Source organism: Mandrillus leucophaeus, unplaced genomic scaffold (assembly GCF_000951045.1).
Source record: "Mandrillus leucophaeus isolate KB7577 unplaced genomic scaffold, Mleu.le_1.0 Scaffold324, whole genome shotgun sequence".
In the NCBI taxonomy this organism is placed as follows: Eukaryota; Metazoa; Chordata; class Mammalia; order Primates; family Cercopithecidae; genus Mandrillus; species Mandrillus leucophaeus.
Window position 1 is genome coordinate 2,492,192 of NW_012103410.1, and position 11,504 is coordinate 2,503,695.

Genomic DNA, 11,504 nt, shown 5'->3' on the forward strand with positions numbered 1-11,504 from the left:
TAACCTCTATAGGGTCCTGTTTCCCAATCTGCAAAATGAAGATCTTACAGAACAAAGCACACAGGGTTGGTTGTTCCTGGCTTCAATGGGGTCATATATGCAAAGCTCATGGCACAGTGCTTAGCATAGAGTAAGTACTCAGTAAAGGCTGTCCATTAGTAGGATTGGGATTTTTTAAAAAGAGAGCACATTCAAGTTTGTCTTTGTGAAGATATCAGTTTTACGCATTTGACTTCTGATTTACTTTCCTGAGAGACAAAGAAAGGGACATGGTTTAGGCGTGCCTGTTGGGAATGTAGGAGCCATGAGAAATTCATCTCTCATGCAGGAAAAATTTCAGAAACCACACACTGGTAGGTTTCCCATCCACCCTATCACCTCTGCCAATCATATTTCTGACCATGTCACATTCCCACAGAACACTTTCCATGAAGTGGTGTTTATTAATTCATTCGGCAGTTCATCACAGGTTAGACTTCTTTCACTTGAGCTTGAGAGCAATTTTGTGCTATTAGGAAAGATGTGAGAAGTCATTTATGGGACGGTAGGTAGACTCAACTGGTGACAGGGGATTTGTTGACTGTTTCACTTTATAGGGCGTTTTCCAAATTCTGGGACTAGATGGTGTATGCTAATTCATTTGACTAACAACTGCAGAGCATCCACTTCTTTAAGGCCCAAGAATAGGTGCCAGGGAATCAAAGGTGCATTACACAGCATCACAGTCTGGTAAGAAACGTGAGGCCTTACACACAGCTGAATCAATATTTGTTGAGGCAACTGGGAAATAAACCCTTCCTTAATTCTGTGTGTTCTTAGAGAGCTTAGAGCAACCTACCCTAAGCGAGCAGAGGAGCGGGTGGAATGCTGTAGTTGTGACAGGTTTGTTGCCTATCTCTGCTGTGCTTCGAGAGCCCTCTGTGCTGACCTTCTAGCAATCTCTCTAGGGCTCAGTAAAGCCCTCTCAGATATAACTGTTACAAAGTCCCAGAAAAGCACACTGGGATGTGGCCAATCCCAAACCCAGCAAATCACTCTTGGTGCCTTTTTAAGTTTGTAAACCCAGGAATTGTGTCGTGCTCTGGTTTCCATTCCAGTTTGTTCAGCGGCTGAAGCACAGCTTGCGAAGGACTGTGGATATAGAGCATCCAAGGCCATAAGCAAACACGCCATCAGAAAGTGCACTCTGAGCAGCAGCCACGCACTGAGTGGGGACTGCTGGAGAGGGAAGGGGTGGGCTGGGCGCTATCTGCAGAAAACAGGCCTGACTCCCTGCTCCTTAGCTCACTACTGCCCGTAGCGAGAGCTGCCTGGCTTCATCTTGCCCGTTCAGTCTCACCTAGGTGCTCGTCTAGACCAATGCAGTTCCCTAGTTAGGGAGAATTTGGGGGGCCCAAGGGCAGTAACACAGTGGCAAGGATCTCATCATATTTCCAACTGAGCATGTGCTCAGCCTTCAGGAGCTGAGCCAACTACATTTTGTTTTGTTCTTTGTGACTAAATAGGCCACCTTGTACCCTGCTTACCGTGACTGGCATCTGTCTTGTTCTTTGTACCCCACCCTTTGGAGCCTTGTTTCTTTAACAGGCAGGTGAATCTTTAAGCACTGACTTGAAGAGCGGTTTTGAGCAGTGAATGAAATAGCTTGTGAGGCATCTGGCACACAGAGTATGTGCCATTTGTGCTGGTGTCTGAGTCTTGACCTTTGTACATTCTGTCCCACTGGTGTTCTTGGAGCCTGGAGTTCTGCCTCTGAACAGGAAGCATGATTGTTTTGGTGTCGAGGACATTTGGTAGAGTACAGTGGAAAAATATGTGATTTATTTACCAATACTGTCATCCTTGGTATCTGATGGGGATTGATTCCAAGACTCCACCGTACAAAATCAGCAGATGCTTAAGTTCCTTATATAACACGGTGCAGGATTTGCATATAACCTACATGCATTCTCCTGTGTGCTTTAAACCATCTCTAGATTACTTATAATACCTAATACAATGTAAATGTTATGTAAATAGTTGTTATGCTGCATTTTTAAATTTATATTATCTTTTATTGTTGTATTGTTATGTTTTATTGTTTCTCTTTTGCAAACATTTTCAATCCACAGTTGGTTGAGGCCTCAGATGTGGAACCCGTGGATATAGTGGACTGATTCATATGTGCCACAGACATCCCTGACTCTCACCCCATCCTTGACTTTCATTCCTTCTTTGAGCCTTATTCAATACTGGCCACCACCTGATCCCTTACGCTCACCCCATTCCTGACAGGGTGTCTTCTAATCAGTTCTTGAGTTTCTTCAAGGGTTTAGGGCTCAGAGACCTCCTCAGGGGCATAGGGAGCACTAGACTGCTATGCTGGTGTGTGGGGAATTGAGTCTAGGCCAGCATCTCCTGTTGCCTCCTCTTCCTCAGCTCTGGCTCAGCTGCTTGAGGAGCTGTTCCAAGAGAGATCAGGGACCAAATGCCACTGGTCCCTGTCCTTCCTGTCAACTCCTCTTCCTTAGGCTCTGGTGGCTTGAGGGGAAACCTGGCCAGGTTGAGGCTGGAGAGAATCAAGCCATGAGCCCTGGAGGGTGGAGGGTAGAGAGGACCGAGCCCAAGACCGGGAGTCAAGTGACCTGACCCGTTCCCCGCTGTGTGACCTAGGCTCACCCCACATCACTTCAGGAAATGCAGGCAAGATGTAGAAACCAAATGCAGAGGTGGGCTCTGCTACTCTGCTCAGCTGAAGAATGTCAAGAAAAGCCCATCTTGTGGTGTCAAATTGTGTGGCACCAATCTCTACTCTGAATAAAAAGAAATGATGCTGAAATTAAGGCCTTAGCTTACCGGACTGAAAGAGAAGGAATCAGAGGGAAAACTGGTAACATTTGCTCTGAATTTGTCATGGTCCAAGATCTTTATCAGTATTTAATTTAAAAGGAAAAATAAAACCACCTGGCAACCTCACAGTGGATACTGAATAACAAGCTGGATACGCTGTTAAACACCTATGCAATGGCTACAGAGACAGGAGAGTGGAGCCAAGGGCTGTGGCACAGACTCCTTGCCTAAGCCCGAGACAAAGTCAGAGGGGGCAGATGCACAATCACTGTGTCTCTAATTTCTACAGGAGCTGGAGTCAAGAGCGATGTGCTTTCTGAACAACTGCCCTGGGTGGGTCAGTGAAAAGGGATCGATCCCTGTCTCAGAAGTAAAAATGATAAACGTGCTCTAAGAGGAAAAATTATTTATGGTGTACTCTCAGCCTGACAATGTGGAATTAGTAAGAGAATTGTCTTCTATTGGTAGCCTCTTTATATATGTGTATATAATTTATCTATCTCTCTCTCTATATATCTATCTTACACACACACACACACACACACACACACACACACACACACACACACCCCTACAAATATCTTATTGGTTTTTTTTCTCTGGAGAGCCCTAACATTGTCTCCTTTGGGGGAAGTTCCTCAAGGCAAGGTCCTAGACCTTCTTTTCTTCTCACTCTAAGTTTTGCTTCTTTTCTTTTTTTTTTTGAGACGGGGTCTTGCTCTGTCGTCCAGGCTGGAGTGCAGTGGCGCAATCTCTGCTCACTGCAAGCTCCGCCTCCTGGGTTCATGCCATTCTCCTACTTCAGCCTCCCGAGTAGCTGGGACTACAGGTGTGTGCCACCACGTCTGCCTAATTTTTTGTATTTTTAGTAGAGATGGGGTTTCACCATGTTAGCCAGGATGGTCTCGATCTCCTGACCTCGTGATCCGCCTGCCTTGGCCTCCCAAAGTGCTGGGATTACAGGTAGTTTTGTTTGTTTTCAAGGTCATTTTTCTTTCCCTGCCTGTGGCCTCTGTTGCCTTCTGCATGTGAATAACTCTTAAGTTTGTATTCTAGCTCAGAGATCTCTCTCTATGGATCTCCAGACCCATGCATCTAATTGTGTACTTGGATATCTGAAGGGCATCTGAATGCAACGTATGCAAAGATAAATCCATGATCCTGCAACCCTGATCTTCTTTCAGGGTTCCCCACCTCTGTGAAACATATCTCTCTGTATTGGAAAGACCTGGAGTCATTCCTAACAGCTCCCTCCCTCTTAACTCTGTACCTAATCCATCACCATATCCTGCCAATGTCACTTCAGAAATTTCTTTATATCTCTACTTCTCTCAAGCTCCACTACCACCACTCAAGCTATGGGTATCTCTTATCTTGACTCCTATATTAACTTTTTAAGTTGCAAGTTGCAAGTTGCAAATAGCTGCCTATTCTCAGTCTGTCCTCTAATGCTCTTTCTTTACACTCCAGCTACAGTGATCTTTCTAAAAACTAAATCTGATCATATCATTCTGTGCCATTACCTGTTGGAAATCATACCATGATTTTCTGTTGTGCTTAGCAAGAAAGCTAAGAAATTCTTAGCAAGGCTATGTGGTGGTTCCCGTGGCTCTGCATGGTGTTATCCTGCCGCAGTTTTCCCCTTGCTTTCTAGACTCCAGCTAAACTAGCTTTTTCTTTTAACTCCTGAAAATAAAGTCTCCATCATGGGTTCTTTGAATATACTGTTTTTACTCTAGTTTTAAAAATTTGGAATATTCTTCCCAACTTCTCAACTATCATATCAGGAGTCATTTACAGAGGAAACTGTTGTGTTCCACACACCCCTTCCTCGGCCTAGTCAGATTCCTTTATTATACAATCTCATAGTATTTCTCTAAATCAAAGCAAATAATAATAGCTAAGAAGTATCACATGCTTGCCAAGTTCAAGTGTCAAGCACACTGCTAAATATTTTATAATTGTTATATCTAAATATTATCTAATTAAAAATTAGAGAAATAGTCAGTATTATCATTCTTATTTTCCAAGAGAGGAACCAGAGAACCTGGGTGACATGCTGAGAGCATATTCAGCAGTGTGATGAGTTTAGTGGATATTTGGTTCCCCCACTGGCCTGTTTACTTGGAATGAGCTGGGGCCACTGTTAATGGATCAGCACTGTTAGAGGGCTGCCTGGCATGTAAAATGTGTTCCATATGTACTTGTTGATTGAAATAATGAATATTTGAATGAGAAATGAACCAGGGCACATTTTAACATGAAAACTAACTGGGTATTCCTTTTGTTCTCTATACCAAATTAGTCACCTATGAGATTGTTTACAAAATTCTAGACAGCTGCTTGCAAATGAGAAAATGGCATTCCCAATATTGGAGATGCTTTAGAGTATCCTCCACTCTTCATTTTAATGACCATCTGCTCCATTTCCAAATGAGGCACCAATTCAGTTTAATTTTACACACAGTTAAGAATGATTTTTTTTTAGTCCCAGTCCTTTTGGGGCTTCTAAAATCACACACACTCAAGCACACACTTAGAAAGATGCATACTCTCTGTTAGGTACACAACAGCAACTGTAACAAATAAGCCCTAAATTTCTAAGCCTTAACACAATAGGTGGTTATTTCTTATTTGTGTAACAGCCTAGTGTTGCTGCTTGGCCAGAAAGCTTTTCACCCGGTGATTTGGGAACCCAGGCTTTCTTCACCCCATGGGGCCCCTGCCTGGGGGTTTCAGAGTTCCTTTACTGATGGCAGCAAGGCAAAAAGCATAGAGGAGGCATACCTCCTTCCTCAAAACCCTGGCTTCCAAATGAAGCACGTCACTTCTACTCAATTCGCATTGCTAGAAATTTATTATGTGGTCATGCCCAACTCTAAGGAAGGCTAGGAAATGCTGTCTATCTACATGCCCAGGAAGAAAAATGAGAAAACACATTTGATTGAATCATTAGCATTCTCTGTCCCACCCTTGTCCTCATAGTACAATGCAGAGAGATGCTGTAAGATTAGTAAAAAGTGCCCTCGGGTATGGGAAGAAGGAGCTTAATTTTCACTGTGGACATCTGAAAAGACATGTGGAGGAGTGTATTTTGAGTGGGGCTTGAAGAATAAGCAAGTCCTTGATAGGAAGAGATGGTAACAGGCATAACTGAGATGAAACCAGTGCCAAGAGAGATGAGGTCTAAAGCCAGGTGGAAATGAGAAGGCGAGAAGAAATGTATGCCTGTGCCTTGGTCTGTGTGTAGGCAACTCAGAGTCAAGTGTAAACATTATTTTAATAATCTCTTTGTCTTGGTTTTCCTGTGCTCCTTCTTCAAGTAATTAAACAACAAACAGAATTCCACCCTCCACCATAAGTATCTTGGTCCCTAATGTGAAGATATGAAATAATTAGAGGGTGTGCTGTGTAAGAATTGTAATGTCATGGAAACTTCTATTTTCAAGACTGTGCTAATTACACAGGATGAGGCGGAACAAAGGGAAGATGCACAATTAGCAGAGCACAGCTTATTATAACCAGCTCTGTTTAGAGCCTCTTCTGAACCTAGATATGTAATACATCAATATGCAGTAGTGACCCAGCATTTATTTTTTAGAGAACTCTTAAATTTTGGAAATGCAGGATTTTTGGAATGTGAGATTTGGCCATTTTGGATTTGACTGTGGGGATGGTACAGGAGACTTTTACATTCTAGTCTACATAATAAAGAAGAAAAAGCAGGGTCTTTAGAGGGAGAAGACCTCGTCCTTGGTCTGCCACTCACTGGCTGGGTGATCATAACTTCTCTGAGCTGCTTCCTCCACTGTGTAGGTATAGGGGGTAGTAATGCAGGTGAAAGCACCTAGCGCTAAGCCTAGACTATATTAAGGACACAATTTTAATTTTAGATCCATTTCCTTTCCCCTTCCCAACTTTCCTTTTCTTTAATGAGATTTCATTTATCTCAAATAAAAATCCTTAATACTTTAAGAACTGTATAAGAATAACTGTAATAACCGACAGATGTACTTCCTTTAAGGCTACCAAACTTCAATAAAGGCAGTTATAATATCAGTGGCTCTGTCTGGGCAGTGTCAAGGATAAAAAAAAAAACCTTCCTAGGCTGGGTGCAGTGGCTCACGCCTGTAATCTCAGCACTTTGGGAGGACGAGGCAGGTGGATCACCTGAAGTCAAGAGTTCGAGAGCAGCCTGGCCAACATGGTGAAACCCTTTCTTTACTAAAAACAAAAATTAGCCAGGCGTGGTGGCACATGCCTGTAAGTCCAGCTACTTGGGAGGCTGAGGCAGGAAAACCACTTGAACCCGGGAGGCGGAGGTTGCAGTGAGCAGAGATCACGCCACTGCACTCCAGCCTGGGACTCGAGGGAAACTCCGTCTTAAAAAAAACCAAAAACCAAAAAACAAAAAGTACCTTCCTTGTCAAATCTCATGAGGGCCGACTCAGCTCTTCTTTTCTTCCAACGAAGATAAATTGCGTATCATGCAATTTGCTTTCTGCTAGGGGGTTTTGTTTTGTTTGCAAACAAGATCTTAAGTGCAAAAGACTTAAACATTCAAGGGCCTATGATGAGTCCCATAAAAGTTGGGCTTTTCACTAGCTTCTGTTGCCAGAATATTAGAAATTGATATGAAAAACTGAGAGCTTAAAAATTGCACGGTATTACATATGATTCAATTGCAAAGTGCTGTGAACTGCCCATCCCAAGCCTCAGCTATGAATGGCCTATACACCAAAGTGCATCTCAGTATTGACTGAAAGGATAGAGGCTCTTAGCTCTTGGGAAGGCATTAGGATTGCATTATCATATCAATAGCCCACATGCAAAGTTCTTGATAAAAACTATCATAATCCAGAGGCAGAGATAAAATATGAGAGTTTGATTTGTGTAAACAAATCAAAAGCATTTACAGTCAAGCTCCTTAATCTGTCTTAAAGCATTGCCAGGAATATAAACATCAGAACAGCCTGAGGCAGGCAGCCGGTAGTAGACGGAGAACTCTAATTTGCTACTTTTTCTTGCTTTGCTATAATCCAGCCATATTGGCTATCTTTCAGTTTTACAAACCAGCGAAGCTTAATGCTTTTTGTCTTAAAACCCCTAATAATAATAGTCAGGATAGTTTCTTAGTGGCTTAAGACAATTAAAGCTTGTTGTTTGCTCAGGCTACAGGTCCATGGTTGGGGGGTAGGGGGAGGGGCTCTGTTCTTTGCAGTCACACAGGTTCCAGGCTGAAGGAGAAACCACATCTTGAGCCACATCACCAGCAGAATGCCACAGGGAAAGGGAGCTAGGGAATCTTGCAACAGCAATGAAATGCTCCAGCATGGAAGTGCCATAGATCCTTTACTACTCACAACTCATTGGTCATCCCACATCCCTGGCCCCAGTCTATCTGGTCCTCTCCTTTGCCCGGAAGGGAAGGGCCATGGGGAAAGCTCTCTTGACTCTCACACCTCCCCTAACCACCCTTTCTAAAGCAGGTTCCGCCTCTTCACTACCTGGGCACCCTGTTTGTTTTCTTCATAGTGCTTATCACAATTTGTAATTGTATTATTTATTTACTTTCTGTTTTGTTTTTAGTCTGTTTCCTCCGTTGGACGCTAAGATCCCTAAGAGGAAGTAGTATTTATACCATCAGGCTGATTCCATAAAGCTGTTCTCAGAAGTACCCAATTGGCTTCAGGTATTTAAAATACTCAGTATATTTGTCTTGAACTTGGAGAATCCTTATGACTATAATCTCATGTCTCTTAGTCCATGTCCACCTGTTTCGGCTCTGTGCTGACCCTGCTCCACTGCTCCTCATCAGAGGGTCCTCTTGCTACTCACTGTCAGGGGCTGAAACAAAATGCGTGTTCCTTCCAATGCTGTCAGTAAGCGGTGGGAAAAAAACCATCAACTGAAACCTTACAGAAATCTCTAAAGACGGTGAAAACCAACATATCCAGTGCACATTACTATACATTTTGTAAATAAGGACCCGGAGAGAGGAATTTGGTGAACTGGAGTTTTGTTGAACTTGCTTTTGGGAAATTAGCTCACAGGGAATTGGCTCAGAGCTACCCGCCACCTTCCACTAACAACTGTATTTCAGGGTCCAATTCTGCTTGGCATTTTGAAGGCACACTGAAATAACTGTCAATTTCATGGACAAGGAAACTGTAGTTTAGAAAGGTTAAGTAAGTGGCCCAAAGTCACAGAGGCTATGATGGGAAAGATAGGAGTGTCATCCAGGTGACCTCTTGCCACTGTGGTGCTTCTTTCCCTGAATCACAGTCCCGATAGGTTGCAATCATTTTTATTTATTTAATGTGCCATTTAGTGTATAAAGGAATATTCTGAGTATTTCTCTTGCTTTTTATAACTTTAAATAAAAACATTTTAACAATTATTCACTATTTTAGAGACTTTTAATAACAGTACCATCATTTTCTATGTAAAATCCTATTATTTTCAACTGAAAGCACAATTGTCTGTGGGATGAGTTTATTTCAGCAAAGAAGATTCAAGAATCAATTAGTGATGGCCTTGGAGAAATGGGTTTTAAATAGGAATTGTCTTAGGTCACCTAAAGCATATCTTTAGTTCCCTAATAGTTCATCTTAAAAGAGGCCGCCACTAAAATCAGTCAAAGGTTTCATAGACACTTTTAATATGGATTTTTTAAAAAGACACTTTTTTTTTAAGCTATGAGTTTTTTCTCCTGTATCTTTCAGAATGAAGGCATTTTCCTGCACGTCCTATACATGTATTCCGGAACTTAAAATACAATTAAATAAAAAATTTAAGAGAGAAATAAGGCTTTTCTGGCAAGGATATTTTGCATACTATAGCAGGTAAACATTAATAAAGAAAAAAAGCTAGAATTTTCTCTCTGCTCATTAGTCCTTAGACGCTGATTTCTGATTTTGTAGAGTTGTTGTTATTTTTCCTCGATGCTGGGCTGCATAACTGAGAAATGTGTTTCTCTCCTACCTGTTGGCTCCAGCGTGCTGTGTTTTCCTTCTTCTTACTACAAGTTCGGGAAATCAAGCATGGTCTCAATCTGCCTGAGGAGGAGATTTAAGGTGCCCGTGCCAGGAGCAAGCTGCATAGCCCTAAGTGGACACCAAGAAGAGAGAAAAATTTAGAAATAATGGAAATGAACTGGGTTCAGAGGAATGAAAACAGAATTGCCACTTTAAAAAAATGTTTCTATTTAAGTACAATACAATACAAAGAATGGCATGTGGGTAGGCATTGAATAGAGGTGGATTGAATGAAAAAGGAAGGAAGAAATTAACCTCATTTAGGGTTTCAACTGGTACTAGGATTACAAAGTCAGATGCCTTCAAGCCCATGAAGGTGGTACCAATGAGCCAGCGGACTGGGTGTGAGATACTAAGGAATGGTGGGCACTGTGATGAGCTAGTGAGCCCATGCTCCATCTGAAGGGGCAGCTACTGCTCAGGTCTACTTGACGATTTTGACTGATGCCACAAAGATGAACAGGCCCAGTGAGGTCACAACGTCCAATTTGTAGGGAAAAACAGAAATACAGATTTTAAAATGTGAAATATCTTGAGTTTTGTATTTTAGGATCTAATTTTAAAAATAAAACAGAACTTTGCACAGGTCAGACAAGGCTAAAACCAAAGCCCACGTGAGGGGTCGGGATGGGCACATGGATGGCCAGCTTTTACCTAAGGTCTACTGCAGCATCTTAACTTTCCAAGTGATAAAAAAGGTCCAGAGGGCTGAAGCTGCCTTGGGGCAAAGACATTTGGTTCATTCATGGCACAGTTGGGAGTTTAGGCATGCGCACCTTCCCTTTCACTTAAGACCTTTTAGTGTCACTTATGACCACTCTGCCACTGGCTGAATCTGATCCAGACCTGTTTAAATAACAGGATGGAAGCCACCTAGACCTGCCTTCTATTGATCAGATTCTTGGGTCTCAAACTGTATGTATAGAAAGCTTCATAATAAAAGGTGGAATGTTCTATTCTAACTGTTCATGTATATCATAGAGTAAGTTCTGGGTAATGCTGAGTGACTGAAATGTGATGGGTCCTCATATGAAATAAAACTGTTATTAAAGGCATTTGTTTGAGATGGTGTTTAAGCAATGTGGCCCCCCCATGAAGAATATGGACAGAGGCACAAGTGGGTTCCAGTGGATCCACTTGCTGATTCCAGTTTCTGTTAAAACACTGTCTGTTTCATGATGATCAGTGTTGCGTGATGGGTCAGTGTATGGGTTGGGTTTAGAGACTGACCCAGCCACTGACGATACTTAACCTCTCTAGGTCCCATGTGCAAAATCATGATAATGGTACCTGAGTCCTAGAGTTGTCATGAGGTTCAAATAAATGAATACATAGAAAGTGCTTAGGATGGTGCTTGCATAGATAGACATCAATGTTAGCTAGTATTTGTAACAACTACCAACATTTACTGAATGCCTACACCAAGTTACTTACATGTATTATCTGTCATCATCTCCACAGTCCTCTTAGTTTTGTATTATTAACTTCATTTTAATAATGAGAAAACATGACCGAGGGAGAGCAAGTCTATTGTTCAATGTCATCCTGGGATTAGTGGAGCTAGTGTTTGAACTTAGATCTACTCAGCCTAGACAGTTGCTTAACCTACCTCTCCAGTGCCTTGTCATTTGTTCAACT

The 11,504-nt window shown here is 42.1% G+C and overlaps 1 protein-coding gene across 1 annotated transcript in view; it reads right to left on the reverse strand.

Moving 5' to 3' along the window:
* The window catches only part of B3GALT1 (UDP-Gal:betaGlcNAc beta 1,3-galactosyltransferase, polypeptide 1), a 45,033-nt gene extending 35,098 nt beyond the window's left edge, over window positions 1–9,935 (reverse strand). Inside the window, exon 1 of the mRNA XM_011988163.1 lies at window positions 9,814–9,935. The gene's annotated coding sequence lies outside the window, so the exon portion shown is untranslated. The remainder of the gene's footprint in view (window positions 1–9,813) is intronic.
* Window positions 9,936–11,504: the final 1,569 nt, after the last annotated feature.